Source organism: Desmodus rotundus, chromosome 13 (assembly GCF_022682495.2).
Source record: "Desmodus rotundus isolate HL8 chromosome 13, HLdesRot8A.1, whole genome shotgun sequence".
Lineage (NCBI taxonomy): Eukaryota > Metazoa > Chordata > Mammalia > Chiroptera > Phyllostomidae > Desmodus > Desmodus rotundus.
Window position 1 is genome coordinate 26,832,458 of NC_071399.1, and position 27,406 is coordinate 26,859,863.

Below are 27,406 nucleotides of genomic sequence, written 5' to 3' on the forward strand. Positions count from 1 at the left end.
CATCTATAAGTAAGGATTACAAAATTCCTTGCTAAAATCTTAGAAACCCCAGGTTCAAGTTTAATCTTGAGCAACCCTCCAGAGCCCTCAGTTTTCTCATCTGGAAAAGCTGCCTCACAATTGCTATGGAGATAGAGGGTTGAGCAATTGAAACAAACCCTCAGCAGCCCTGTCTTAAGGGAGAGAAGAGGAGAAGAAAAATTACTGGGATACCAGGTAGGACCAGGAAAGCCAGGAAGTTAGAGGTATAAATGTAGGGTGGGTCTACTTAGGAAGCAGAGCTACAAAAACTTACTCTTTTTTTGTTTTAGTTTTGTATTGTATTTTTTCCATTACCATTTAGTCCCCTTATACTTTCCTCCCCCCTCAATAACCACACTGTTGTCCATGTCCATGAGTCCTTTTTCCTTTTTGCTCAGTCCCTCCACCCCCTCACCTCTGCTACCCCCAGCTGTCATCCTGCTCTCCATCTATGAGTTTGTCTCCATTTTCCTCATTAGTTCAGTTTGTTCATTAGATTCCACATATGAGTAAAATCATATGGTACTTGTCTTTCTCTGACTGGCTTATTTCACTTAGCATAATGTTCTCCAGGTCCATCCATACTATCTCAAAGGGTAAAATTTTCTTCTTTTTTACAGCCTAGTAGTATTCCATTGTTTAAATGTCCCATCGTTGTTTTACCCACTCATCTTCTGATGGGCACTTGAATTGCTTCCTTATCTTAGCGATTGTAAATAATGCTGTAATGAACATAGGGGTGCTTATGTTCTCTTGAATTAGTGTTTTGGATTTCTTTGGATATATTCCTAGAAGAGGGATTGCTGGGTCAAAAGCCAGATCCATTTTTAATTTTATGAGGTATATCCATACTGCTTTCCACAGTGGCTGTACCAATCTGCAAAAGAACAAAGTTGGGGGAATCATGCTGCCTAATATCAAACTATACTACAAGGCCACAGTAATCAAAACAGCATGGTACTGGTATAAAAACAGACACATAGATCAAGGGAACAGAATAGAGAGCCCAGAAATAAACCTGCATCTTCATAGTCAATTAATATTAGACAGAGGAAGCAAGCACATACAATGGGGTGCAGATAGTTTGTTTAATAAATGATGTTGGGAAAATTGGACAGATACATGCAGAAAAATGAAACTAGATCACCTTCTTAAACAACACATAAGAATACATTCAAAATGAATTAAGGACTTAAATGTAAGACACTAAACCATAAAAATTCCAGAAGAAGACATAGGCAGCAAAATCTCAGACATTGCTCATAGCAATATTTTATCATATATATCTCCCTAGGCAAGGGAAATAAAAGAAAAAATAAACAAATGGGACTACATCAAACCAAAAAGTTTTTGCACAGCAAAGGAAACCATCAACAAAATAAAAAAACAACTCACAGAATGGGAGAACATATCTGCCAATATATCTGATCAGGGGTTAAAATCCAAAATTTATAAAGAACTTATACAATACTCAACACCAAAAAAACAAACCACCTAATTAAAAAATAGGCAAAGGACCAGGATAGACACTTCTCCAAAGAGGACACACAGATGGCCAATAGACATATGAAAAGATGCTCAACATCACTAATCATCAGAGAGATGCAAATTAAAACCACAATGAGATATCATCTCACATCTATCAGAACAGCTAACATCAGTAAATCAAAAAAACAAGTGCTGGTGAGGATGTGGAGAAATGGGAATGCTTTTGCACTGTTGATGGGAATGCAAAAACTTACTTGTAACCTTGCCGGCCAGATGTTGTGATTCCTTCTGCCGAGGAGGGGAGGTGGAAATAGTACCTTCAGGACCACAAGTCCTTTAAATGCCCATGGCTATTATTAACCAGGTGACCCCCGCCTAGTCCTGGGTGTCAGAGAAATTAACAAAATCAACAGAGATCGTTTTTTCCATCTGCCTAGCTCTGAACAGATGCAGTTGTCCTCTGGATTTGATAGATTAGTGTATGAGAATTACCCACACCTCTCATATTTTGGAATTTAGATTTATGAGTCACCACAAAGTGGGAGGGGGCTGATTAAAAATGTCTTTAGGTCAGCTATGAACGGTGAGACCCTTGATTACCCATAGTGGGATCTTCCACTTGATATACTCAGGAATAATGTGATCAATTATATTTATGAAAGTGAAATGTTGGTTACATGGAAGCAAATCTGTTTCTACACGTGTATCATAGGATTGATACTTTCCTAGCAGAAAAATCTGGATCTTAAGAAGTGTAAATTCTCTTCTCCAAATGGCTAAATTTATACTTTCACTGTTGAAACAAATTGACTCCTAAGTGAAAATTGTTGACTTACATCCTTCCAAATAGCTTAAGGAGTGATTGCTGTGAATTAAATCACTTGGTTCTTAATTTATACTATTGACTAGGGTTTAGTTAAAACAACTATAGCCCTCTGTGACCTACAGAAGGCTTCAAATACCTCAAAACTTTGTGAGGATGTACATGGTTATCATCCCCACTTCACGGATGAGGAGACAGATACTTGAGGACGGTCAGTGACTTGCTGGCCTGGCACTGGCCTGACACTGGCCTGACACTGACGTGGCAGCTGGAGACGGAGTTCTTTCAGCCTTTTCTCATGGTCTTCTGAGACAATCCACCATTTCCCCTCCTGGTAGGAAGTTGTCTCCACTGCACTCCTGCTTTCTCTGGTGGGGAGGGTGGGAGAAAGACCCTCGGGAGGACCTGGCCTTGCGTGGACAAGCACTGCTTGCTAGCAGCACTGGAGGCCTGGGGTTGGGGGCCGTGGAGCTCCAGCTCTGGGCAATGCCTGCTGAGGGTGGTGTCGTTTCTGGGGTCAGTCTGTCAGTGTGAATCAGAGAGTGTTCCATGGTCTGGGGCCAGAGCCTGCCTTCATGATTTCTTGGGTGCCACGTTCTGCTGCCTCTCTGTGGGAATGCAAGGAACTGACCATGTGTGACTTGAGTTTGGGGCTAAAGGTAAGAAGCCCAAATGAAGACACAGAAAACAGGTGCAACTTGAAAGAGAGGAAAAAGGCTTTCCCTACAGTCATTTTGGGAAGTGTACAACTTTTTCTTTACTGGGTCTTCATATCTTAACATATTTTATGTTGTGAAATAACAATGACTTTCAGTGTGTAAATGGCATGAGAAAATTAGCAGAAAAATATTTTAAAAATTTCCCTCCAAATGCCATTTTTACAAACCCCACAAAATTTTCACCTGTAGCTTTCAATTTCCAAAAAATTTTACCTCTGTTTTGGTCTTACTTTTTTTCTTCCTCTTGTCTGAAACAGTGAATTTTGTGAGTTTTCGTCACCAGCTTCTAGGTGTGTTCAGGGTTTAGAAGTTAGGGTACAAGTGAGTGAGACAAACGAGGGGCCTGTAGGGGGGTTGGGGTGGGAGGGAGACGGCGCTGGGAACGTTATCCTTAAGGCAGCGATTTTCAACCTTTTGCTCTCCTGGCACACATAACCTAATTACTGAAATTCTGCAGCACACCAAAAATATACTATATTTTTTGCCAATCTGACAAAAAAATAGGTATAATTTTGATTCATTCACACTGGACAGCTATTGTTGTGTTGGCTGCTGTCATTTTTTATTTGAAAAATCTAAGGGAAAAGAGGTCTGTGCCCACCACTAAACAGTCAGGTACCGTGTGTTTTAAACATTCTTGCAGCACATGGTTGAAAATCGCCGCCTTAGATGAGGCATGCGAATGCAGTGTAGTTTGTTTTCTTAAAAACAGGCCCTGTCGAACAGACTACAGAAAAGAGTTTTAACTCACTGCATCTTGGCTTGTTTTGTCTTAAAAGGAGCTATGTCTATAAAGTATGTTAAATTTTTGATACAAAGTCTTTATCTAGAGTAAAGGTCACTAGCACTGGGATTGAAGAGAAAAAAATGAAGTTCTGCTTCTTCCAACCAACAAGCGAAGTGGCCCCTACAACTCTCTGAGTAGAGCTAGACTGTCTTCCTTGTTCTCTCGGGTCTTTGCAGTTCTGCCGCACTATGATTAAGTACGAGTCTAGGAATCCAGAAAGGAAATAAAGTTGTTTAATGAAATAAAAACACTAAAATAATCTTATCTACCTTAGCTTGTTTCTAAAGATCAATTATTTTGCCAACTGACTTCTTTGCAAGGAAGCTACTTTCAGGGTGGGGCAAAAGTAGGTTTACAGTTATGAGTATGTGAAACACAGATTCTATTCTTGTATTATTTTTTATTAATTATTATATCATTTTCCATATGAACAACTCTAAAGTCACTTTTGTCCCACCCTGTACAATGGGCTCGACTCTCTCAGGGAGATCTGGGATTTCAGTGGGAGCTAGGGTAGTCCCCCACGTGAAGGGCATCATAAACGAATGAATGAACCTTTGAAAGGTGATTAACATTCAGTGATACAAAAAAGTACCTTCTTTGATCAATAACACAAAAGCCCCACCACAGAATTTTAGGGCCGGAATTCCTACCTGTCTGTCCTCTAATGATTGGTATCTCCTTCTCCGACCAGATTCTAGTTTCATCCAGTTCCCTTCTACAGTGGAAGACTGATCCCTGGATACACTGAACCCCCAGGAAGAGGTCATTTATTTTAATTAGGGCAAATGATTATAAGACCAAGCCTGTTTGACTTTTCAGGCCTGTCATACGTTTAGAAACTGTTCCGCTTATAAAATGGTGTTCTACGTAATTCTAGCTTTATATCAATCCTTCTTGGTGAGCAATTTAGCATTAAAAAAAAAAACCCTAGAACACAGAGAGAGCACAAATGCTTATATAATTTTAATAGCAATATAGATAAATCACTGTGCAGTGGTGTCTCTGTAAAAGATTTTGGTATTTCGTGTTGATTAAATTGAAAAGCTTATCTTTAGTCTATTTTACACTGCATTGGTTTTGACTCAGATGTCTTCTTACTACTTGAGTAAATAAAGCCTGAGATAGCAGAATGGGTTTCAGTTCTTTTTCATCTTGTGATTTGCCGTGGTGTTCCCATGACAACACCCTCAGCGTTTTTCTCTCCTTACCGTTTCCTTTGACATTCGCACACACAAGTCTTCCGGATCCTTGTACAGGTGCAGCCCTCCTGGAGCTGCACGCACCTCAGCATCTCGATGGGCAGAAGACAGCAGAACGCCAGCACACGGACCACTCTAGGTTGTGTGTCCCTGTGCCGTGTGACAGGCAGTCAGACTGGGAGCTGGGACACAGAGGTCCTAGCCCTTTCTCTGGTTCAAGTTAGCTGAGGGCAAGTCTATATTCTGGGTCTTATTCCTCGTCTGCAGTGGGAAAGGGTTAGGCTGTGGTTTCCTCGCTTAGGGCGCCATGATTCTGAAGTCTTGCCAATTCATTTGTGCCTGTATTTCTAAGAACTCAACTGAAACGACAATTTTTGGTGACAAATCTCCAGAAGTCCACACTATGTAGAGGTCACCACTGTTATGAAACTCCCTTATTCATAAAATTAGAGCCTCCTCCAGTATCCAGAGGATAACTAGGAGCTAAAATACACTTTAAAGCATTTATGCTAATATATACCCAATTTTCTAATCTCGAGTGTTATTTATTTATTTATTTATTTATTACAAAATATTGGTAGTGTTAGTCAAGGGTTAAGCTTTGTCTGAGAGATTTGGACAAAAAGACTAACTTGAGTTTTTTATAACTATGCACAACACAAAAAGTTGTGTTTGTTACTCTCCCACAGCAAAAGGAAATGAATTTGCTCAAAGGGGTGGTCCTGTGTTTTCAGTCTCATGAATTAATTATTCAGCAAAGGGAATATTGAAAATCTGTTCCACTCAGGTAGTTTCAATCAGTTCCAACAAATTGCCTCACTTCAACTTTGAAGTTTTGTACCCTTAAACAAAAGTGTCTTCTATCACTGGTAGATTTAGTTAGGATTCTTGGTTATGTGTAATAGAGACCCTCAACTCTATCTAACCCCAGATGAGAGGGACTTGTTAGAAGGAGAACACATGTGTGTACATGTAGGGTCTTGCAGAACCCAAGGGCAGACATGCAGATGGGCCTCAGGACCTCCTGGATCCAGGGCTCCAGGTCATTTAGGTGTCTCTTTTCATCTCTTTTTTCTATTGCCCTTCGCCTTTCTCTGCAGTCTTCTCTGAACCATTCTTTCTCTCTGCACATCAGCTCCCTCCACTCCCTACTCCACAGGGAACATGGCCACCTGCAACTCCCACATTTATTATCTCCTCTCCTTAGAGACAGTTCAGACTAAGACCGGAGTCCCTTAGGCACACTTCCCGATCCCTGGGAAGAGGCTCTCTGGTGGTGTCTCCATCACCACACTTGGGGGTGGCCAGTGTGGGTTGGGAGTCCGCCCAATATTCTATGGTGGGGCCAGGGCTGGGTGTGCTCACATGGTACTATCCGGCCTGCTGAGAACCCAAAGATGGTTATAACCGTGTAAATCTTAGAAACTGGTGGGACGTGGAGCAGACAGGAGCAAGTATGGGCAGCCAACCCGATAAATGGCTAAAAACACTTTCAGAGAGTGGTCAACTAAAATGTATGAGATGATTGCTTTGTTTAAATGGCCTGAGACCTCTCAGATTTTAAGGGAGCCAGTTTTTAATAGTCTTTGGGGAGATTTTAAAAAAGATCATCCCTAAACTAAGCAACATATTAGAATCAAATTATTGCCTATGTGGTTTATAAATAGATTTACTCGCAGAATCTGCTACTGGTTATGATATGGTAAATTTTCTCTTTCAAATGTTTTTTCAAATATTTACAGACTATAAATGCTACAAGATTGACACAAGTATAAGTCTGTCAGTGAAAGTGGGGTTCTATAGTAAGCACATTGCCATCTTGGATTCTGCCTGTGATCTTTTCAACGTTATAGCCACTCACTGGGACTCCTGACCCAGTCCTGCAGGCCAGAACAACAACAAAGCAGTTAGATAAGCCACGCTCCTCAAGCTGGCTTACACTGATTCCTTAAACTAAACCATGTCAACAAAAAACAAAACGCGGACAGAAGAGAGAGTGGCAGCTCCACGCAGCTCACGTCACTGGGCCGCAGCAAGCCTGCTTGTCTAGGAAGCCCACTTTCCTCCTTTCCAAAGGAATCAGCAGCTGTGACTCTTTTTTGGCTGCCCTTTGTGTTGTGCATATTTCCTGTGATTATATTTAGTCAATGTTAACTTTTTGGAATTTAACTTTCAATTTTCAGGATGTGTGATTTTTGCATTAACCTTTCCATTACCAGGTCCAGATCACACTCCAGGGCTCCATTAAAGTGTTTATCATTTGAAAATCCTATTTTACCTGCAAGGAGCTCGGTTCCTCTTCCATGAGTGGTCAACCTGATTGTATGATGAAGAAGCGATTAAAATGTCACCCTATTTATTCCATACCATCTGCAGAGAGATCTCAGGAGAGTTTGTTTGTATACACTTACTCTTTCTCCATAAAAGATTTCCAGTGTTCACAACTATAGTGCAAATAATGAATTAAAATAATGCTAAAGGCTACTGCAGTAGTAATAAAGAATCAGTTCTAAGAAAATAAAAATAAGGGTCAAGATGAAGAAAAGATCTGGTCAAGACAGGAAAAGAGCCCCCAAGAACATGCCCTGAAAGCCTACAGAGCTGGTATGTTTGAAAGTCAAAGTTGGCCTTGTGCTTTCTAGCTGCCCGAGCTTAAAGAGGCAAGGTTAGCTGTAGATTTCTGATTGAGAGAAGTAAAGGAGGGGGTGGAGGAAGGATGGGTGGAGAAAGGAAAGCAGAAAGGGAGGGAGGGATGAAAGGAGGGTAGGAAGAAAGGAAAGGATTTCCTTTAACATGTTCCACAGAAATTAATTTTCTTAAAAAAAAACCCTGAATTTTGCTTGCCCTCGAAAATAACAATACAAAATAGCATATTGGATAAAAACTTTTTCTAAGAAACAGTTCATATTTACTATTTGCCTGTTTCCTTAGACATACATACAACATGCTTTGATCTCTGGATAATTGAAGTAACCACTGTAATACTGGTATTGTTTTCTGGTAACCTAGATCAGGGACACTCTTTGCTTCTGTACTTAATGCCTCCAAATATTCAGCCCTCTGAGTTCTTTTTGGTTTGTAGTAACTTTTTAGTTCCCTCCATGCCAGCCTCTCCTTTCTTGCTTCTATTAGCATCCCTACCTCTAATGTATTTCTTTTAATCCACCACAGGCCAGGAAACTAGACAACAAGTTTGTTCAAGTTGTAAGGCAAACTTGTTAATTATGTAAGTAAAAGTAAAAAAGGGTTAAGTGGCTCATCTAGGATAAAATATCCTGAGGTTTATTATAGTTTTATCTTCTGATTTTGTGTGTCCAGGGAGGACGCTTTTGCTTTCATGGTGATGGTCACACTATGGATGAAAAAAGTTGCTGGACAAATAACTTCTGGATTCATTCAGTCCCTGAATATTTCTTGACTGCCAGCTGTGAGGTGGGCACTGTCCTAGGCCCTGGGGATTCATCAGTGAGTGGGACGAATGAAGGCCCTGCTCATGCATTCTGGTAGGAGCAGGGAATGATAAACAAGTAAATACAGCATGGACGTCAAACTTCAAATTGTGACGAGTGCTTAGAAGAAAATAAAACCAGAGGAAATGATGAGGTGAGGGGTGCTAGAGTGAATAGTTTAGTTTATGCAATGAGGGAAGGCCTCACGAAGAAGGTACCTGAGCTGAATGAGACGAATGCCTGGCCAACAGCCATCCACGATGAGGGAGTGGAAGGGTCCTGGTAGGGGTTAGCAGAAGAGTCCCGTGTGCCTGCGGGATTGTTAGTAAGCATAAATTACTGGAAAAGTCAGGGCCGTAGTATAGCCAAATCACTTGGGGCCTCAGAGTCTCAGATGAGGAGTATGAATTTTATTGTAAGTACAAAGGGGAGCCTTTGGAGAGTTTTAAGCACGAGAGAAACACAGAAATTAAGGAAAGGGTGGATGCATTTATGAAGTGACTTCCCTAAAGTTATTCTGCTGATTAAAACATTTAATATCTTTGCCTCCCACTTCCTAATCCTATTGAAGAACGCTTCAGGCACACCACCTAAGTCCCTCTGAGCAGTATAGAGCTCTAATTTTTTTCCCAGAAGTCCTTTAGTTCTGAAATAAAGGTATGATAAATTCATGAAGGATTAAGACAGGTGAAGGAGGAAGGAAACTCCAGTTACTCAAGGATTTGAGATTTCCCCAAATGAACCTTCACTCTAATGACAGACAGTAGAGCAGATCCTTTCAATATTTATAACTATACCTTTCTTCCCTCTCAGGCATTCATCTCTTAAACTCTAAGGGTCCCCATGGGACTCGCAACCAGGGAAGCAATGGGCAGTGGCAGCTCGTCCCTGGCTAACCCTGTGAACCTGGCTCCCTTTTCTCTGACTTCCCAGTAAGCTAAGGCAGCACTGCCTGGGCTCTCCTGTTGCTGCTTCTGTGCTAAGCCCTTCCTTGTTCTGCTGTCCCTGGCTTTAATAAATGTACTCTCAAAGTAAAACAACAACAAATGCATTATATATAATATGTGTTCCATAAATATTTCTTACCTTCTAGATCGCTTATGGCAAAGCCACTCGAAACGACCTCCTCTTCTACTAATGCCTTCAGTTCTTTCCTCGCAGCCTTTAGTCCCTCCATTTCACACTCATATGGCGGTGAGCGGTGAGGCCACCCAGGCTGGTCACTTGTCAAGCAAGGGGTGGCTGGCACTGTTGGAGTCAATCCAAAGCAGAATAAAACTTCCAGCTATCTTTGAGATCATAAGTAGTGGTGTTTTATGAAAGCGTATTTCTCTTGTGTGACTAATGTTTAAGGAGTTCTTGAGTGGGCCTGTGGCCAAGGAATTACAGTAATATTTCTCTTTGGCTGAGCTTGTTGACCTAGTTTTCTAGATCTACTCTGTGAATAATTCTTGTGAGTCATGTCCAACAGGAATAACTATTCTCCTAAAGGACCAGCTTATCCCATGCCTTCAACTACTTATCCAATAAATGTTTGCCACTTAAATCACTCCTACTTTTCATGCCATTTAAAAAAGCTAATGGCAAAATCCTTTCTCATCCTTAATCTGTTTTAGTAAGTGATTGTTTTCTTATAATTCTCTGCAAATTGCCCTTCCGTCACCTTTTCAGGCTGTTGGTGAAACACTTATGACTGGCTGGTATTTGTTCATTTATTATGTTGTCTTATGGTTTGTAGCCTAACTCCAATAAGTGATTACAGGAATTATGCTATTGACTACCTGTAATTTACTGTAAGCATTATTAAAATAATGTATCAAATGTTTCTGTAGGTCCTTTATGAAACACAAGACAGATGGAGGATTCTTTCTGTGCTTTCTATAAGCTTGAAGTCTGAGGCAGGCACCCGTGTATGCAAAGAGGCATTTTTAGACAGATGCAAAAAATACCAGCAGAATGAGGACAAGGGTTTACCAGTTGGTGCGATAATCGGAGTAGACCCACAGTGGAGTGATGGCTGAATAGGCAAGGCGCTCAAGTTACTATCCGTGCATCCTAGTTTGAGAGAAGTCACTGTCTCTGTTTCATTTGGTTAGGAGAGGGTTCTTAATGGGGATGAGCTTCAGAGGCCATGCGAGTGAAGGAAGGAAAGCTTGGTGGATTAACAGAATGTAAAGAGGGTTTCAGTTTGGGGTTTCTCCCGCCATCATATGTGAATTACGTTATTATGAAGGAACATATCAACTATGTGATCATATACACAGAGAGTGAATGTTTTGCAATGTGAAAATTAAGATTTCTGGCTTATAAATTTATAGCTTTTATTCAAAAGCATTTTAAAAAGTTAAAAAGTCAATTACACTTATTAGAAAGAATAAAATATCACTAAAAAGCACATCTTTCAGTTTAAAAAAAAGCATCATTTAATGCAACATTGGAGAATTTGAAATCAGGCCCAGAAAATCTGGACCGCATGCCATGTCCGTGCATTACAGTGGTAGCAACCTACTAGCCCTGGAAAATTTTTCCTTATCCTGGAAGATTTCCTTTTGCAGGCGGCAGGCAGTGGTGGCACCTGAATAAAGCCACACTCTAAGGCGTTGCTAAGAGACAGCAGAAACCCAGGAATGGGTCCTGTAAGCTTGATCAAAGTTGGTGAATCTGAAGCTATTTCCTGGTCAGAGAGTGCAGGGAGGGGGGGAGGGGAGGCTGGGTTTGGGACTTTTTTGAATGAGGCTCCTTGTGAGATTTTACCATTGCCCAGGAAGGATTCTGCTGCTTGAACAGTAAATCAAAGCAGGTAATCCAGGTTGGGAGCAGGTAGAGTGTGACCCCTGAACAAAAATGAGGTTTACTAATTTGTGACACTCTAACAATGCATCAGTTCATGGCAGTGATGTTAGATAGGAAAAGGGTCTCAAGGTCTGGGCAGTTCTTTCCAAATGCTGTTCTTGCTAACTATTAAAATGGAGCCCAGTTTACCGGCACAGCTGTAAACAAGATGATCTTGATGGGAACCCAGCTGGGTAAGTGTAGCCAACTGCAAATCAACATGTAATTAAGTGAATAGTGTATATAAGCAATGGGTAAGCCTCCCTTGCAGGAGACAGAGCTTTGCATGTGAATCCCCTGTCTATTTTACTGGCTGCAATTACAATAGATAAGACTACCTAAAAACAACGGCGTCTCATTTTTGAATAGAGCTCCCCAAGTAGCGAACCCCTTGAGTTCAGTAACAGCAATGTATAGATTGACTTTTCTGCCTCTTTCCCTTTCAGACAGCATGATTGTTAAGCCTCGTAGTCACAGAGACTGGCCAAAGAACTTTTAACATAATTCACTTCCCTTTGCAGGCTGGCCTGGCCTATACTGCAGGTGGGAGAGTCTTGGCCTTATCAAAAAATGGGTTCTTATTTATTAAGAATAGGAAGAAGGACAAAATAAGTTATTCATGAACTATGTAGCAGGTATCAAAAGCCATCAGCGTGCTCAGAGAAAGCCATTTTATTGTTTGTAATGAAATCACATTAAAATCTAGCTCCAAACTCCCATCCGACTGGACTAGCAAGAAATGTAGTTTCAGCTATTCTCAGGGCTCCCTGCCCACTAGTGTGGGCTGAGGGTCTAGAAACTTCCACGATAGGAGAGCACCCATGAATTTCTGAATTCACTTGTTCCTCCGCTGCGTGTCCACACAGCACCGTGTTAAAGAGCAGGGGCCCTGGAGCCAGTCCTGGCTCTGCCTGCCCCTTCCTGGCTGGGCAGCCTGCGGCCAGTTTCTTTATCTCTCTGGACCTCAGTTTCCTCATCTGTAAAACAGATTAGATGAGCACCCACCTGACAGAAAATCAGGATCGAACGAGTCCTAATAGGTAAAGTGTGTGGAGCCGTGCCTGGCACAGGGAATGCAGAGGCTGGGGAAGCCTCCTGCCTTGGTCATCAGTCTGTCCTGCCCCGCCCTACCCTTTGCCAGACGGCCTCCCACCCTCGGCCGGTGCTTTCTGGTCTGACAGCTGCCCGGATCCTGGGTCTGGACTGCCTATGTGCTTCTGGAAGAGCAGCACATAAGAGGCATACAAGCCAGGGGTGACGGAGGTGTGGTCAAGGGTCTTCTCTCTCTTCTCCATGCCTGAGAAGAGATGACTTCTTCTTCCCCTCCCCATCTCCAAATGCAGAGACAAAAGTTATTATTTTCTTCATCTCATCATAAATTCTGTGTTATATGTACCTCACATCTGATTTCTCTATGAAGTCATCATCCACTGCAGTTCGGACTGATGGGTCCTTGAGAGGAAGAAAACTATGGAAGCTTAGAAATCTTCGGGAGGACAAAAGAGGCTCGCTGTAGCTGGAAGAGGAAAGGCCTGGGCCCCCGAGCCCTAAGACAAGGTTAGAAATTGGGAGGCAGCAATTTTGAAGCCTGTAAAATCCTGGCTGTCTGCAAGTCATTTCACAAACACACCCACCCTTCCCTTATTTCTGCCGTTCCCCTGCTTACAACTTCACTTTCTACCCCCTTCCAGGCTCAAGCCAATACCCTCCTCTCCCCAGACACTAGCTATAGTATTTTCTGTATCTTCTAACAGAAGGAAAATGTCTTGAGGGGACCTTTCGCTCTTGACACATAAGCTTCCCCAAGACACAGCAAAGGGCTTGGCTTAAAGGGTGGGAGGCTGAAAAAGAATCAGGGGGAAAGCCGCAAGATCATGTTAATAAATCATCCTGCCTCTCAAGGATGATTTGGAGAGGTTTCTAGTCATTAGATCACATTCTACAAATAAAACACCCAGTCCAGGTATGCCTAGCCCAAGTGAAGGGAAGAGTTAAAGAAAATGTGGATTTTACAAAGATGTTTGGTAAACTTATTAGGTCTCTAGATTCAGTGTCCTGGATTCAGGTTTGCTTGGTTCATTCCAGTGTCTGAGCCTTTTTTCTGGGTGGGGGGACAACCGACCTTTATCTCCACTTGGTTCCCCTCCACTGGAAGGCAGGACCCCCATCTGCGCAGACTCGCACGTAACAACGGTGCGTTGTTTGTTGAATTTTGCAGAAGTCCAGCTTCTGCCCAAGCACTTCTGTTGAGTCTAGTTGGCTGGCCACTTTGCTGGCCCCTCTTCCAAATCATTTCCCTTCCCCCACAGGAAGAATGAAGCTTTGTTCTTAAGTTATTTCAAGCAAACTAAGCCCTTGTGGAAACTGCTTCACTCCGTTTTTATAGGCCAGTAGATTCCACAGCACATATAAGATTTATCATTCATATTAAAGAGAAAAGCTCCCCTGTGTAATTCTTTGAACTGTTGTAAAGATTTAATGACATTTGCATTCAAGCTGCTGAAAGAAAATAATTACAATGCTGGGTGGCTCTTCTTCCTTTGAGTTCGGACAGCTGTAAAGAACTGGCTCTGCGTTCTCTTGGCATTAACTCAGGGTGTGTGATCAGTCCCCGTCAGGACTCAGGGCTGAGTATGATGGGACCGTAGACATTTTTATGAAGCGTAACAAGGCTTTGGGTGAGGGACTCCAAGGACAGTGGAGGGGTGGTGGGAAGGACTTGCTGGAACGCTCGCTCAGCTGCCCAGACCACCCTTGAGAAGGAAGCAAAGGTGCCGAGGAGTGAGCGTTGCTCACAGTCACAGCGAGCCCGCCTCCAGGTGGTCTGTATGTCACCGCACCGGGCACTGTGCCCTTCCTCCGTGTCATCTATTTGTCCCAACCCTACTTGCTGTCAAGAAGGAAGATTAGTCCTCGCCGGGTAGCTCAGTTGGTTAGGGCGGCGTCCTGATACACCAAGGTTGTGGGTTTGATCCCCAATCAGGGCACATGCAAGAATCAACCAGTGAATGCATAAATAAGTAGAACAAGTCGATGTTTCTCTCTTCCTTTCAATGAAATTCATTTTCAAAATTAAAAATGGAAGGAACATTAACGTGAGAATTAAAGACTATCTGAATCTGACTCTGTGTAACAGAAAGTATCTGACTTTAGCTCCCCCCCCCCCCCCCCCCGCATCAGCTCTGCTGTTGCTAGGTATCCCCCTGGGCCGCCCACTCTCGCAGGTGTGCTGGGGGCTCTGACAGGTATCTCCTGTATGCAGGCTGCAGAGGAGCCGAAATCAGGGACCTGGGCCGTCAGTCCCATGGTCCCAAAAGGGCCTGAAACATGAAGGGATGAACTTAATTGAACCTATGTGCACATGGAAGATCGTTCTCTTCTCCATCACTAACAGAAAGCATTTCCCATATGCCTACCTGATGGAGGGGCTTTCCTGCAGACTCCAGGTGTCCCACGTTAGAAAGCTCAAAGGAGATACTGGCAGTCGGCACTAAGGACAGAAGGCAGAGGCAGAGGCCAGGGACTGGGAGACCTTTCTCCCAGCTGGCCGGAAAACAGAGGGCCGCGTTTGTCAGCCAGAGCGGAGGGCGGGGACAACTCCTGGGGGTCTCTCAGGAGCAGCCCCTGCCTGTCTTGCCTAAGCCCTGCTGGGAGCCACTTCAGCTCGTAAGTAAGCACCCACCCTGGGCCTTGAGTGTCCCCCTTGCTGCTGGCCTATGAGACCCTTGGGAAGACTCTGTCCACGCCAGCAGGGCGCAGTTCTGTCTGCCCGTTTTTGTAGGATTTCCTATCCTTTCACCAGCTATCTGAGTTGTGCTCGGGGAAAGTTAGGATTCCGACTGCGACTGCGGGGGCTGTAGATCACGTGGTTGGAGCCCAGGGCTTTTCTCTGGCCCTTTCTGTGGGAGGCACGTGGAGAACGCAGGCAAGCCTTCAGTTTCCTCATCTCCGGATGAGGCAACTCTGGAGTTTCTTCCAACTGTCATTCCCTGAGCCCCTGGGAGAGAATGACAGTTGGGAACACACTATACGGCACAAGAGGGTAAGGCGACCTCAGGTAAGCACTACCGTCATTATTACTATTAGGTTTTCTTCTGAGCTACATCACAAACTAAGGCATATCACAATACTGATTTCTCTCAACTCATAATTCCTGGAAATTGACCGGTTTTGAAAAATGATAACTGAATGTATGTCCGAAGAACTCATCTATCTGTCTTACAGCCTCCTCAGTTAACTTTCACTCATTTCACAGATACCCTTTTTCGGGCCCAGTGCTAAACACTAGTGATACTGTTTTTTTTTTTTTTTTTAAAAAGACCTTTTCTTGAAGTGTGTATAGTATAGCTGAGAAGGCAGGCGTTGAATACGTAATTAAAAGCATGATGAGTGTTACAAGCAAGGTCAAGGTGCTATAGAACTGTGTAATGGTTGCGGGAGGGTGGTACCTGGTCTGGTTTACATTGAAGAGAAAGCTTCCTGCCAGGAGTAACTATCCAGGTTAATGATGCTAACACTTACTGAGCAATTATCTCTCCTCGGGTTATGTGCATTATGTCATTTAATCTTCACAAGAACCCCATCAGGTAGGGTCTGTTACTGTTTCTACTTACAGACAAAAGATACCAAGAACAAGAGGTGAAAACCATGCCGAGGTTCACGGCCAGTTGGGGGTAACAGCTGCATGTGAGTGAGTGTGGGTAGTCGTACCCCAGGCTCTGCACTGACTCTGGGGGGGAAGGGGAGCTGCACAAGCCGGCAGGCAAAGCAGGGTCAGACCCTGCAGGGCTCGACAGACTGTATGAAATTACACTGGAAGAAAGCTTCAGCTGGTTGCCCATGAACTTGAAAGGGAGCTTTCTTGTTGTCCTCCTGTTCGTTAGGGTGGTAGTGTATTTGTGAAAGAAAACCCAGCTGCTTTCTAAGTCAGAAAAGAGGGAGATGGGATGGTTTATATGCAGCCAGAGGTATTAGGCTTTGTGAGAAGTAAAATTTCCTTAAAGTAAAAATTTCTCAAATGAATCTATGCGTAATCTAATCTTCTAATAAGCCTTGAATAATAAAATTGTATAATGATTTTAGTGAAATTCCACCTTGTATCTATCAGGTGGAAACAGTACTCGATATTCACTGTTTTAATAGTAGGACAATCCCAGCTAAAGTCAGAAAGGCATTGCTTCTAAAAGTTCTTTTTCTCAGTTCTTGGAATGACATGCTTAGGGGAAATGTAGGAAAAATAAGGAAATATAATGGTGGGAGGGAGGAATTTTATGCCCATATTTTAAGCAGAGCTCTAAGAGGTTTAACTTGAACCTTTCTTGGCTAGGGATGACATGACAATGAGGAGATGGCTTTGCTGGGCAGCATTTAGATTTTTTTTGTCTTATTAGAATGTTTTCACCTTAACTTCAAGAGGAGCAATGTAAGCATGCCCATATGCATTATTACTTTACATAGATGTGCACCAAAAGCATCTTTAATTATTAAGAATTACATGCTATTCAAACTTAATGAACCAGAATTCAGCTACCTGGAGTTTTCAATTAACTTGAGTTTCTTTTTGTATTGTATCTAAGGTTAAAGGGAAATTGCCAGATTATAAAGTGTTTTAAAAAAAACAGCCCAACTCATATTTTAAGAGTAAGCACTGCCACGCTGGCCATGCACCTCGATTCTGCTACACTGGCATTAAAAGCATAAACTTGGAACTCAGACGGACCTGGCTGAAAGTCCTTGTTATACTCACCATTTGCCTTCAGACAAGTTACTTAATTTCTTGGCAGCTCAGTTCACTCATCTGCACAAAAGAGATGCTAACACCTGTCCCGCTGAGAGGTGGGGAGGGTCACGTGGGATTGCATAAATAAAGCAGAGTGCCCGCTCTCGACGGGTGTGCAGGTGATGGAATCATTCACGATCAAGGCTTAGCCTGAGCCGTAGCACTATTACAAATGAGCCCCATGACGTTGCTGAGGAATTGGATGCCCGAAACCTATATAATTGTATCAATCAATGTCACCCCAATGAATTCTGCTAAAAACCCACTTTTTTCTTACATTTGGTATCCTGTACTAACTCTGACAGAAAATTATGCGTTCAGTTTTTCAAAAGTTATTTTTAATAATGACAGTTAAAATGTTTTCTTGTTAACCCCTTAGCAAACTCTAATTAAAATTAGCTAACTAGAATGATCCATTTAGAAAATATGCAGCTTAATAGAGACTTGAGCTTTCCTATATTCAGACTGTACTGTTTTATCTACAGAGAAATAGAAAAATGTTTCAGAGTCAACAAGATTGTCAACTCTGATTTTAGCAAAGTTTAAATAAACTGCTAGATAGAAATGAGTGCCGCTTTCCCTCTGCCTTTTTAAGCTAATTCTGAATTATCCACGCCTCACTGTCTCACACATGCATTATAATTAATTTCTTTTTGTTTTGTTTTTTGCTGAATACCCTTTAGCACCTTCACTTTTGGATGGCTGACAGACTTTTTTTCTTGACTGGTTTTAAATGGTTCTGAATTTTTTTTTTGTTTTTTGCATGCGGATCATAACATATGTATGTAGTAACATCTATGTGAAATACACACTAATCTATCTGATTGGTCAATATGGATTTTGCTGTAATGTAATGTTTCCTCGAAAAGTAGACTTTAGGTAGTAACACAACTTTTATTATTTTTACTTTAAAAGTTACATATTTTAAAGAGTATTTGTATATACCTTCTACTTGTAGAAAATGATACTGGCTTGACATTTATTTGTAATTTATAATTCTAAAGATTCCTCAGTTACGTAAAAAATCAGGAATTGAGCAGATACTACTCATATGCAACAAAAATTGGGCAGGTGATGCTGGGGGTGAAGCCGGAGAAACGGTGTATACAGCTGCCTATCACTGCATGACTCGGCAAGTCACTTCACTTTTTTAAGCCTCAGTTTCCTCATCTACGCAACAGGGAGAGGACCTAGAGGTCGCAGTGGGCATCCTGAGCTTACAGATCACATTTCATGCACCTTTCTCTCCCAACCCCCAGCACAGGGAGAGGAGCACCCCAGTGAGGCTCAGTGTCTGACTGTGAGTTTCCATCAAGTAACTGTCACCCCTCCAGTTCTACCATTTGTGGGGCCCTCTCAGTCTATAGCAAGTAGTGTTTTTTACAGTTGCCCACCTACTGAGATACATTGTGTAGCCACAAGCTTGAATATTTAAACAATTGATTGAGTTCATTTGTGCCCCCAACATGCAAGGTGCAACAAAGGAAGTGCGAGAAGTGTCAGAAGTGGTCACGGTCCTCGAGGAGTATACAGGTCCATTGGGAAGACACTTAGAGGGCAAATTAGGTATTTGCACAAGCAAATATAATTAGATGTGCCAAATTTTTCCCAGAGTGAGGATGGGAAAGTTGTCAACAGTTTGGGGAGAAGATGGGATGTGACCTTGAAGGAAGAGGAGTACAAAATAAGATGGGAGGAAAAGCGAACATTCTAAGCTGGGTTAGCCATGCATGTAATGTCTGGGAAGTGATGTTTTTGAATGCATAATTTAACAAATGCATTGGCAAACAAGAAAAATAGTAATACCTGTCTACTCCTGTTTCAAGCACAGGATGTAGCTTGAAACAATGTAACAATGTAACATACTTGTTGGTTGAGTCATTTTGTTAATTTTCTCTAGTCACCAATGATTAAATTATTAACCATGTTTTCTATTTTATTTCCCAAAATATTCTCTAACTATAAGGAACTTGACCAACTAGATTACTTTATCTCTTTTGCTTGTTTGTTTCATAAGTATGGGTGTGTGTGTGTGTGTGTGTGTGTGTGTTTATAAGGATTGCCAAGTATGATTTCACTTGGTTTTCTTTTTTAAGAAATCCTCTGCTGTTATAGGAAAATGGGAACGGGTGAGGATAAAGGAGGCGTGATGCTGCTGATGGAGGCTGGCACCTGTCTGAGGCCTGCAGAGTGTGCCAGGCTATGAAGGAAGCCCGGGCTAATGAATGTGCCCCACTGTGTTTTGTGGGTGGTTGAAAGGGGCCGAAGAAAGGGCCAGTCACAGTAGGTAGAAGCCAGGAGCCTTTAACAAGGGGCTGTTGTTACCTTGCCAAGGAAGGTATCTAGATAACCAGGGATAGGTCTTTCTGTGCCTCTCGCCATTCTTAAGCCTCATGCACTTGCATGACTGGTTGTTCCCATGTATCATCTTTCATTTCCGTCTTTCATCCTTTAGTTAACTTTATAACGGAGGGAATCAGAAAGAAAAATTCTACCATATCAATGAAAAATAGGTGTAGCAGTGAAACGCTTATCAGTTGGGCTTCATCGTGGAAGCATGTTGTGTACTCATGAGCTCTACTGCCATATTAATATGTTAACGTTGAACCGCGTATAAGATTTATAGATCTCTGCGACTAGATCTAAGGAAATCAATAATCCTAATAGTGAAGCTGTAGATATCTGTATTTTGAAAAATAAGAGATGCTGATAGCAAAATCTCTATATAGACACTCAAAGGTACTTCTTGGAAACTTGATTAAATTTTAGAAGTGTGGTTTTTTTTAAGTTTCCTCTAGTCACCTGAAACCATATGCTGCTTAAATCCCCAAACTTCAAAATGCACTTAATCCCTTCAGCTGATAGTATTCACAAATAAGGAAGGAAACAAACCCCATCTCAACAAAACCTGGTATTTTAGGGAGTTAGGACCCTCTAAATGTCATAACACAATATAGTGTCTGTCATTTAAAATGTGAGGGACATTTGGGGCTGCCCTGGGTCAGAAGCACACATCTCAAGCATGAATTTGAAGCAACCCGTGCAGACTTGCTGATCCGCTGGCTCTCAAGGCAGTTGCTTGGGAGGCAGCGCTGGGCACAGAGCAAAACCAAAGTTCTTGGGGATGTAGGAGACAGAAGTCGGGTCGTGCAGGTCTGCTGGACGGGAGGCCAGCCACAGATGGTTGAAGGGGACTCTGGCAGGCTAGCAAAAGGGAAAATGATCCAAGAGAAAGTAAAGCCTCAAACTCTCTATGAATTGTTATTTCTTGTCAATCTCTCTCCATTTGTTATCTCCATAATCTATTCCCTAACCTTTCTTCTTTCTGTTATGAGAGTTTTTAAAGGTCTCAACTCATCACTCTATGCACATAGAAAGTTTTTTACTTTAAAAAAAATAACCGATAATAAACTTGCTCCCATAATTCCCCTACCCAGGTACTGGGGTAGGAGGAGGAAGAGGGATCTATTTGATCTCATAAAATAAGATATCTCAGTCCTATCTGATACTGGTCTAAATCTTAGATTTTTCTGAAAGCTTACATCTCTCACTGCCTGCTCAGGCTAGGCTTTCTTCAGGAGCCGCTGCTACTGCTGCTGTTGGAAATACTGAGTTGTAGAGCCTGGCATGCCCTGTTTTCCTGTTATCTCCCCACTTTTTTCCTTCAAGCTTCAGCCTCTGTAGAAGCAGCAGCAGAGCTGGAAAGTAGGGGGGCAATCTTCCCAGAAGGGTGAAGGCAGCCTGCCAGATGCAGAAGCCTGGATATAGTCACTGCTTCCCTGGCCTCTGCCGCGGTGCCGTTCCCTGGTCTGGTTCCTGGTGCGGTGGTGCAGATTCAGCCACAGCTGGGTGCTATTTGGGTGGGGAGAAGTGCCGGTGACTTAGACTTCCGTCATTCTGTTTTTCACGATCTCCGCCAAAATGGAGATTTCCTGTAGGTGACACATATGTACAGAATTTTCATGGTCTGTGTTGAGCTCCAGTACAGCTAACCAGCCCAAAAGATCATTGGAGGGTGGTCAGACTTTCCTGTGGCCCTTGCCAGCAGTACCCGCTGTATCCCTGCGGGCTGGGCAGCTCTGCTTTGCAGAGTGATCTCAGGGCAAGCTATTGGCTCCCATCCCTCACTTAGCCTCACTCGGGTAACGGAACCAGCTGAGTTTCTGCCTTGATCCCCAAAGCCATGGAGAACTGAGATGGCAATGTCCTCCCTTTCTTTCAGGTGTGCTCCCCCCGAGGGTCCCCTCTCACCCACTGGCCTAGGTACTGATGAGCCATTTGCCATCAGAAATACTTACATAAGGAGCTGGTACAGTCCCCTAAATTCCAGAAACATCTCCAAACTTCAGCGGACTTTGGTGCAATGTGTTTAATCACTCCAATTCAGGGAAAGGGAAGGGATACTCTTGGTATTTCAGTTGGGCCTAGCTGGTAGGTAGAGTAGATGACACTTAAAAAAAAAATTACCGTCAAGTAAAACCGACTTTTGTGTGTATGCACGGAGTTCTGTGAATTTTAACACACACACACATTTGTCCAGCCAGCCACCACCATAACCAGAAAATACATTACTTACATCGCGCCAACAAGGTCACTGTGTCAGCCCTGTAGTTACACCTCCCCCCCCCCCCCCCCCCCCCCCCCGCCCCACACTCCCTGGAAACTCCCGATCTGTTGTTCTTCAACAGAATAGCTTTGTCTCTTCAGGAGTGTTGTTAAAATCAAATCATAAAGTATATAATCTTTTGAGACTGGCTTCTTTCCACCCAGCAAATCTCAATGGTTTTGAGATAAAACCAACTTAGTAGTTACTGCACGTATGAAGAGTTTGTTTCTTTTATCACTGAATATTTCACTGGAGATGGATGTTCCATAGATCCTTTTTATCCACTTACTCTTTGAAAGACACTTGAATTATGTCAAAGTTTTGGTAAAAGTTTTGGTTATGAATGGAGCTGCTGTGGACATTCATATCCAGCTTTTGTGTGGACCTAAGTTTTCACTTCTTAGGGAAAATACTCAAGAGGAAGATTACTAGGTCATATGATAAGTGTATGTTTAATGTTATTTAAAAAACTGCCGAATAGTTTTTCCAGCATGGCTCTGCCCTCCTGCAGGCCTGCCAGCAGCGTGTGAGGTGGTGTTTCTCCCCGTCCCTGCCAGCACTGGTGCTTCCCTGCTGTTTGCGTCCGCCATTCCAGTGCGTGCATAGTGGCATCCTCGTGGTTTCAGTTCGTGCCTCCCTGACGGCTGTCCTCGCCAGTGAAGTACTTGTTCGAGTCCTTTGCCTGCCTTTTTTCTTTGCCATTTCTGTTTTTTTTCCTGTATGTTCAGTTCTGCATGTTATTCTAGATACAAGTCTTTTTCTCTGATATGTGGTTTGTAAACATTTTATCAGTCTGTAGAATAGATTGTCTTTTTCATTTCCTTAACAGTATCTTTCACAGAACAAAATTTTTATTTATTTATTTATTTTAAAAGATTTTATTTATTTAATTTTAGAGAGAGGGGAAGGGAGGGAGAAAGGGAGAGAAATGTCAATGTGTGGTTGCCTCTCACGTGGCCCCCACTGGGGACCTGGTCCGCAACCCTGGCATGTGCCCTGACTAGGAATCAAACCGGCGATCCTTTGATTCGCACCCTGAGCTCAATCCACTGAGCTATACCAGCCAGGAGAGCAAAAGTTTTTAAATATATATATATATATATTTTAATTGTTTTCTACTTAAATGAGCTTTTAATCCTATAATTAAATCACTCCTCTGGGTTATCCAAATACTAGTGTTCTGGGATGAACTAGTCTACAAGATTTCTTCTAATGAATCCCACTGGGATCTAATGGAAGCTTAATAGTCCCCTTAATTGCTGTGCTCTACATGAGGAGGCTTAAGCCAACTGCCAAGCCTAGAGCGTCCCCACTCTGCTAAGAGCTTCGGCCCCTGGTTTTTGGCAGTTACTCAGACAGATGGCAGATGGGCCCATCAGGGCGGTGACTTGTGTTCCGTTCTGAACTGCAGTTTCTCTGTGTACATCATGGCTGCCTCCACCACCAGGTTTCGAGCTCCTCAAAGATGGGCCTGTGCTCTATTTGCCTTTCCATCCCTCCCTGGCAGCTGTATAAGGTAGATCCCAGCACACTGGGTGCAACTCCAGAGCTTTCCTGCAGGAGGGGAGAGGGTCGTCGCACACAGCCACGTGTCTCAGCTTCAGCTCAGACACTGGTAGCTTCTGACCCTACGGTTAGAAATCCTCTGTGCCTGTGGCTGAAAGAACTCTTCCAGTCACTCACTCTCAATTCATGCAGCTGATGCACGTTTGGGGGCTGCGCTGTTCTAGGACCTATAGTAGGTGCTGGGGACACTCTGGGAGCGAAGCCCTGCCGCAGCCGTCAGCTGGATTACAAGTTTATTATAAAGAGATGTAACTCAGGCATAGCTAGGTGGAGGGGGTGCGTAGGTACGGGAAAGGGGACCGAGTTTCCATGCCCTCTCCACGTACACCTCTCCCCAAATCTCCATGTGTTCACCAACCCAAATGCTCCCTGAACCCAGTCCTTGAGTTTGTTAATTTTTGATGAACTACAATTTATCACTTTTTCATAGAACATGCTTATAGAATATCACGCAAAAACAACTATTTATTTACCTAATCCTACATCACAGGATTTTCACTTGTTTCCTTCTGAAATTTTTATAGTTGTAGGTTTCATATTTTGGGCACTGTTATCACTGCTGCCACCAGCAGAACACTGGCCATCCTTTAGCTTGGCCATCGACATCATTCTTTAATTCATTTTGTATCTCTATAACATCAACATGGTGCAACCCTGTCTCCCCCAGAGTTCTGCTGGCCAGGAGATCCAAGGAAAGCTTTTGTCTCTGTGCTGGCAGCAGCCTCTTTGTATGTAGCAGTGAAGGAAAGAGACCAGCTTTCTATCCTCTTACGGTTCGTGGTCCAATGAGAGAGAAAGACCACAAATAAACAAACAAAAATGGAATGACAAATTGAGGAAAGTACTATAAAGATAAAGAATAGAGGCCCTGGCCAGTTTGGCTCAGTTGGTTGGAGCATTGTTCTATAAACTTGGAAGGTCACAGGTTCAATTCTTGGTCAGGGCACATACTTAAGCTGCAGGTTCAGTCCCTGGTCAGGGTGTATTTGAGAGGCAACCAATCGATGTTTCTTTCTCACATTGATGTCTCTCTCTCTCCCTCCCTTCCCCTCTCTCTAAAATCAATGAGCATGTCCTTGGGTGAGCGTAAAAAAAAAAGAAAAGAAAAGAACAGAGAACTGTGGGTGAAAATAACAGGAGGAGGTAGGAGGTAATATTTCACATTCAGTATCTAGGAAAGGTCACCCTGAAGTGAAAAGATTTATGGCTGAGATCTGACAGTTGGGAAGAATTTCACCAAAAGAGTAGAAACAAGGAGCATTTCATATACAGATGCAAAGGTCCTGAGGTGGGAAGAGGCTTGGGGAGTATAAGGAACTGAAAGAAGGCCAGTGTAATGGTGTCCCAGCAATAAAACAAGCAGCAATATGCTTACTTATCGCTTAGGTATTTCGTTTTATTCCAAGTGCTATGGGAAGTCATTGAAGAGTTTAGGGCAGGGGAATACTATAACAGGATATGTATTTTTAGATCACCCTGAACCCTGGGAGGACAGCAGACTGGATATGAGAATGGAAGCAGGGAACAGTTTAGAGGATATTCGGTGGTTGAGCAGGGAAATAATAGGAAATGAACATGAAATACATTGGGTACTAGAACTGACAGAAGATGGAAACAAAATGGAAGATTTGAATGAGGGCGAAGGAGGAATCCTGAGCAATTGGGCTGCGGCAAAGACCACTTTCCAACAAGCTGGTGTGTGGGGCCCGGGGTGGTGACTTATAGCTCCATTGGGATGTGTGAAGTCTGAGATGTCTCTGAGTTCATCCAAAAGGAAATATCAGGGAAGATATTGAGCTCTGGGGAGAGATTGGCACTGGAGATAAAAGTGTAGGAATCATCAGCACAGTAGAGAGATTTGAATCAACAGATAATAGGGAGCTGGCTCAGGGACAGAATGTTAGGGGTGAAGAACCTCAATTTCAGGACAAAGCATTGGGTCTGGGAGACATTTAGAGACCAGGCAGCAGAAGAGTCACAAGCGTCAGGCACAGACACTGGCCAGTCAGAACATGTGCCAGTGGTCATCACCACCAGCCTGGGAGACCAGGTGGAATCTGGGGAGCAAAATAAGCTTCTACCCAACTGCCTTTTGTGAATTTTCAGACAGCGAGTCTCTTCAGTACATTGTTACATTTCTGTTTTGTTTTATTTTTGTCTTTGTTCATTGATTTCGAACGTGTGCAAGTAAGGAAGGTGTTAGCAAGGGATATCCAGGTATATTTGTACCAGATAGGTCAGTGTTCAATTAGCTTTAGAATATGGAAACCAGAAAACAAGGGAAGGGGTTTGGAAAGCCAGACTGCCAATGGGAAAAGTATACATACATGACATGTATTTTGGAGTCCGAGTGGAATGTTTGCTTTCTGTCGAAATTTGAAAATGATAGCAACTGCCTTGCTAACGTGGACCCCACGTAGCCATATCTTGGTTTGCCTGTGAATTTTTCTGTGCTGTGAGACTGCATACGTGGCATCTGTCCAATCTTTCCATTGGGAGCCTTTTCCTTACCTTGTAATTGTACAGTGAGTCAAAAATCTGGCTGGCTTCTCTTCTGCTGAGAGGAATAGTTCCAAGACACATCTTATAACTAACACAAATATTCAAACATCCAGATTCTGCCTGGCCTAAGTAATTAGGGTATAAGAGGGTCAACTTGCTTTATTTGCAAAGCTATACCATAATAAAGTGCCCAGAGGCCACAATATATTTCTTTTGCAGCTTCTGAACGCTCATTTGCATTAAAACATTATCTCTTGTCTACTTGTATTTGAAAAAGATGAAAGGGAAGGAAGTTATCCCAGGAGAAAGTTGCTATAAATGATCACATTTAAATGAGGTTAAAACTCAAAGAAGAGCAACAAGGGCGCAGCATGGAATGTGGAGGGAAAATATCAGACCAAGAAACACAGATTTTAAAGATAATGCCATTACCTTTCAGTAGGATGTGTCTGTAATGCGGTGTGTAGCGGTGGGTGTAGTAGGAGAGGGGGTAATTCCAAGGAGCAGCGTGTTCTCTTGCCATGTGCATATGCACGGGGACTGAGGCTGAATTGCACTGAATTCTGTTCCTATCTTTGTTTAATGGACTGGCGTTCCAGTCATGTTTAATGTAATCTGAGTACAGGAAAAGGAACCACTGAGAAGATTAAATCTCTGTGGCACAGGTCACAGAACGGGGTGTGGATTCCATCGTGTCTAGGATTTCAACACACTGGTCCTGATTGGGTTGTTTTGTGTTGTCGATGCCCTTCATCCTGAGCACCAACTACACTTAACCTTTCTGAACCCTTGCCTTTTTTTTGCTATCTTGAGATTGAAATACATAACAGTCTTTTTACCCCGGGACTAGTGATGTCAATGAAAAACACTACAGGTCATTTAGGAGGTAAGGTGTCGTATGTATGAATGGCCTCTTGGGCTGTTGTACTAGTTAAGCTAGGTGAAACTGAGGGCCTCAGGTGTATCTATTCATAAAGTGTAATTGCTTTTAGAAAAGTCTGAAGCAAACATGGCATAATGTTTAGACTGGATAAAGCTGGACATTAAGCATGAGTGTTCAACATATCACTATCTATTTTTGTCATTATGTTTGAACTCTTTTCCACACCCTTTTAACTAGACTCATTTCCTCCTACTCCATTCCCGTATTGCCCCCTCCCCAGACATCCCACATACCCCCAACTAATACCTCAACTATTGGTCCTGACAAGGAGAGACAATTTTCCCCCCTAGTTCTTAGGCGATGCAGATGACGTGGTGCAGACAGGCTGCTGTGGGGAGGGAGGAGGAGCAGGGCACAGGTGTTAGACTTCCAAGTGAGGAGGGTGTGGTAGGTAGAAACAGGGCCACGGCAGTTCATGTCGCCTGTCTGTCTTCGCAAAGTCTGCAACCCAAAGGTCTTTGATTCATCTGTCATCCAGAATCCAGCACCCTGGTTGCTCCAACAGCTCTTCCAATGGGAGAAACCCCCTAATTTTATTATTTTCAGGAGAATTCAACAAACTCAACCTTTGCGACTTTAAGAGTAGCAGTGCCTGTGCTAGGACTTCATTTCTCCATGCTCGGCCCCTTGGAATAGTGTATCTTTCCTCTGGGCAGATGCGGGGCCATCTGAGTCACCTTGCTGGGCCA

The 27,406-nt window shown here is 42.9% G+C and overlaps 1 protein-coding gene and 1 long non-coding RNA gene across 3 annotated transcripts in view; one reads left to right on the forward strand and one right to left on the reverse strand.

Annotated features, from left to right (window-relative positions):
- Nucleotides 1-27,406, forward strand: part of PSD3 (pleckstrin and Sec7 domain containing 3) — a 535,098-nt gene that overhangs the window by 90,158 nt on the left and 417,534 nt on the right. The gene's annotated exons all lie outside the window — the stretch shown is intronic.
- On the reverse strand, nucleotides 18,079-26,323 carry LOC123478547 (uncharacterized). Its single transcript, XR_006653765.2, has 3 exons — nucleotides 26,207-26,323; nucleotides 21,399-21,528; nucleotides 18,079-21,032 (listed from the first exon to the last, which is right to left on the reverse strand). It is a non-coding gene; the product is annotated as an uncharacterized lncRNA (long non-coding RNA).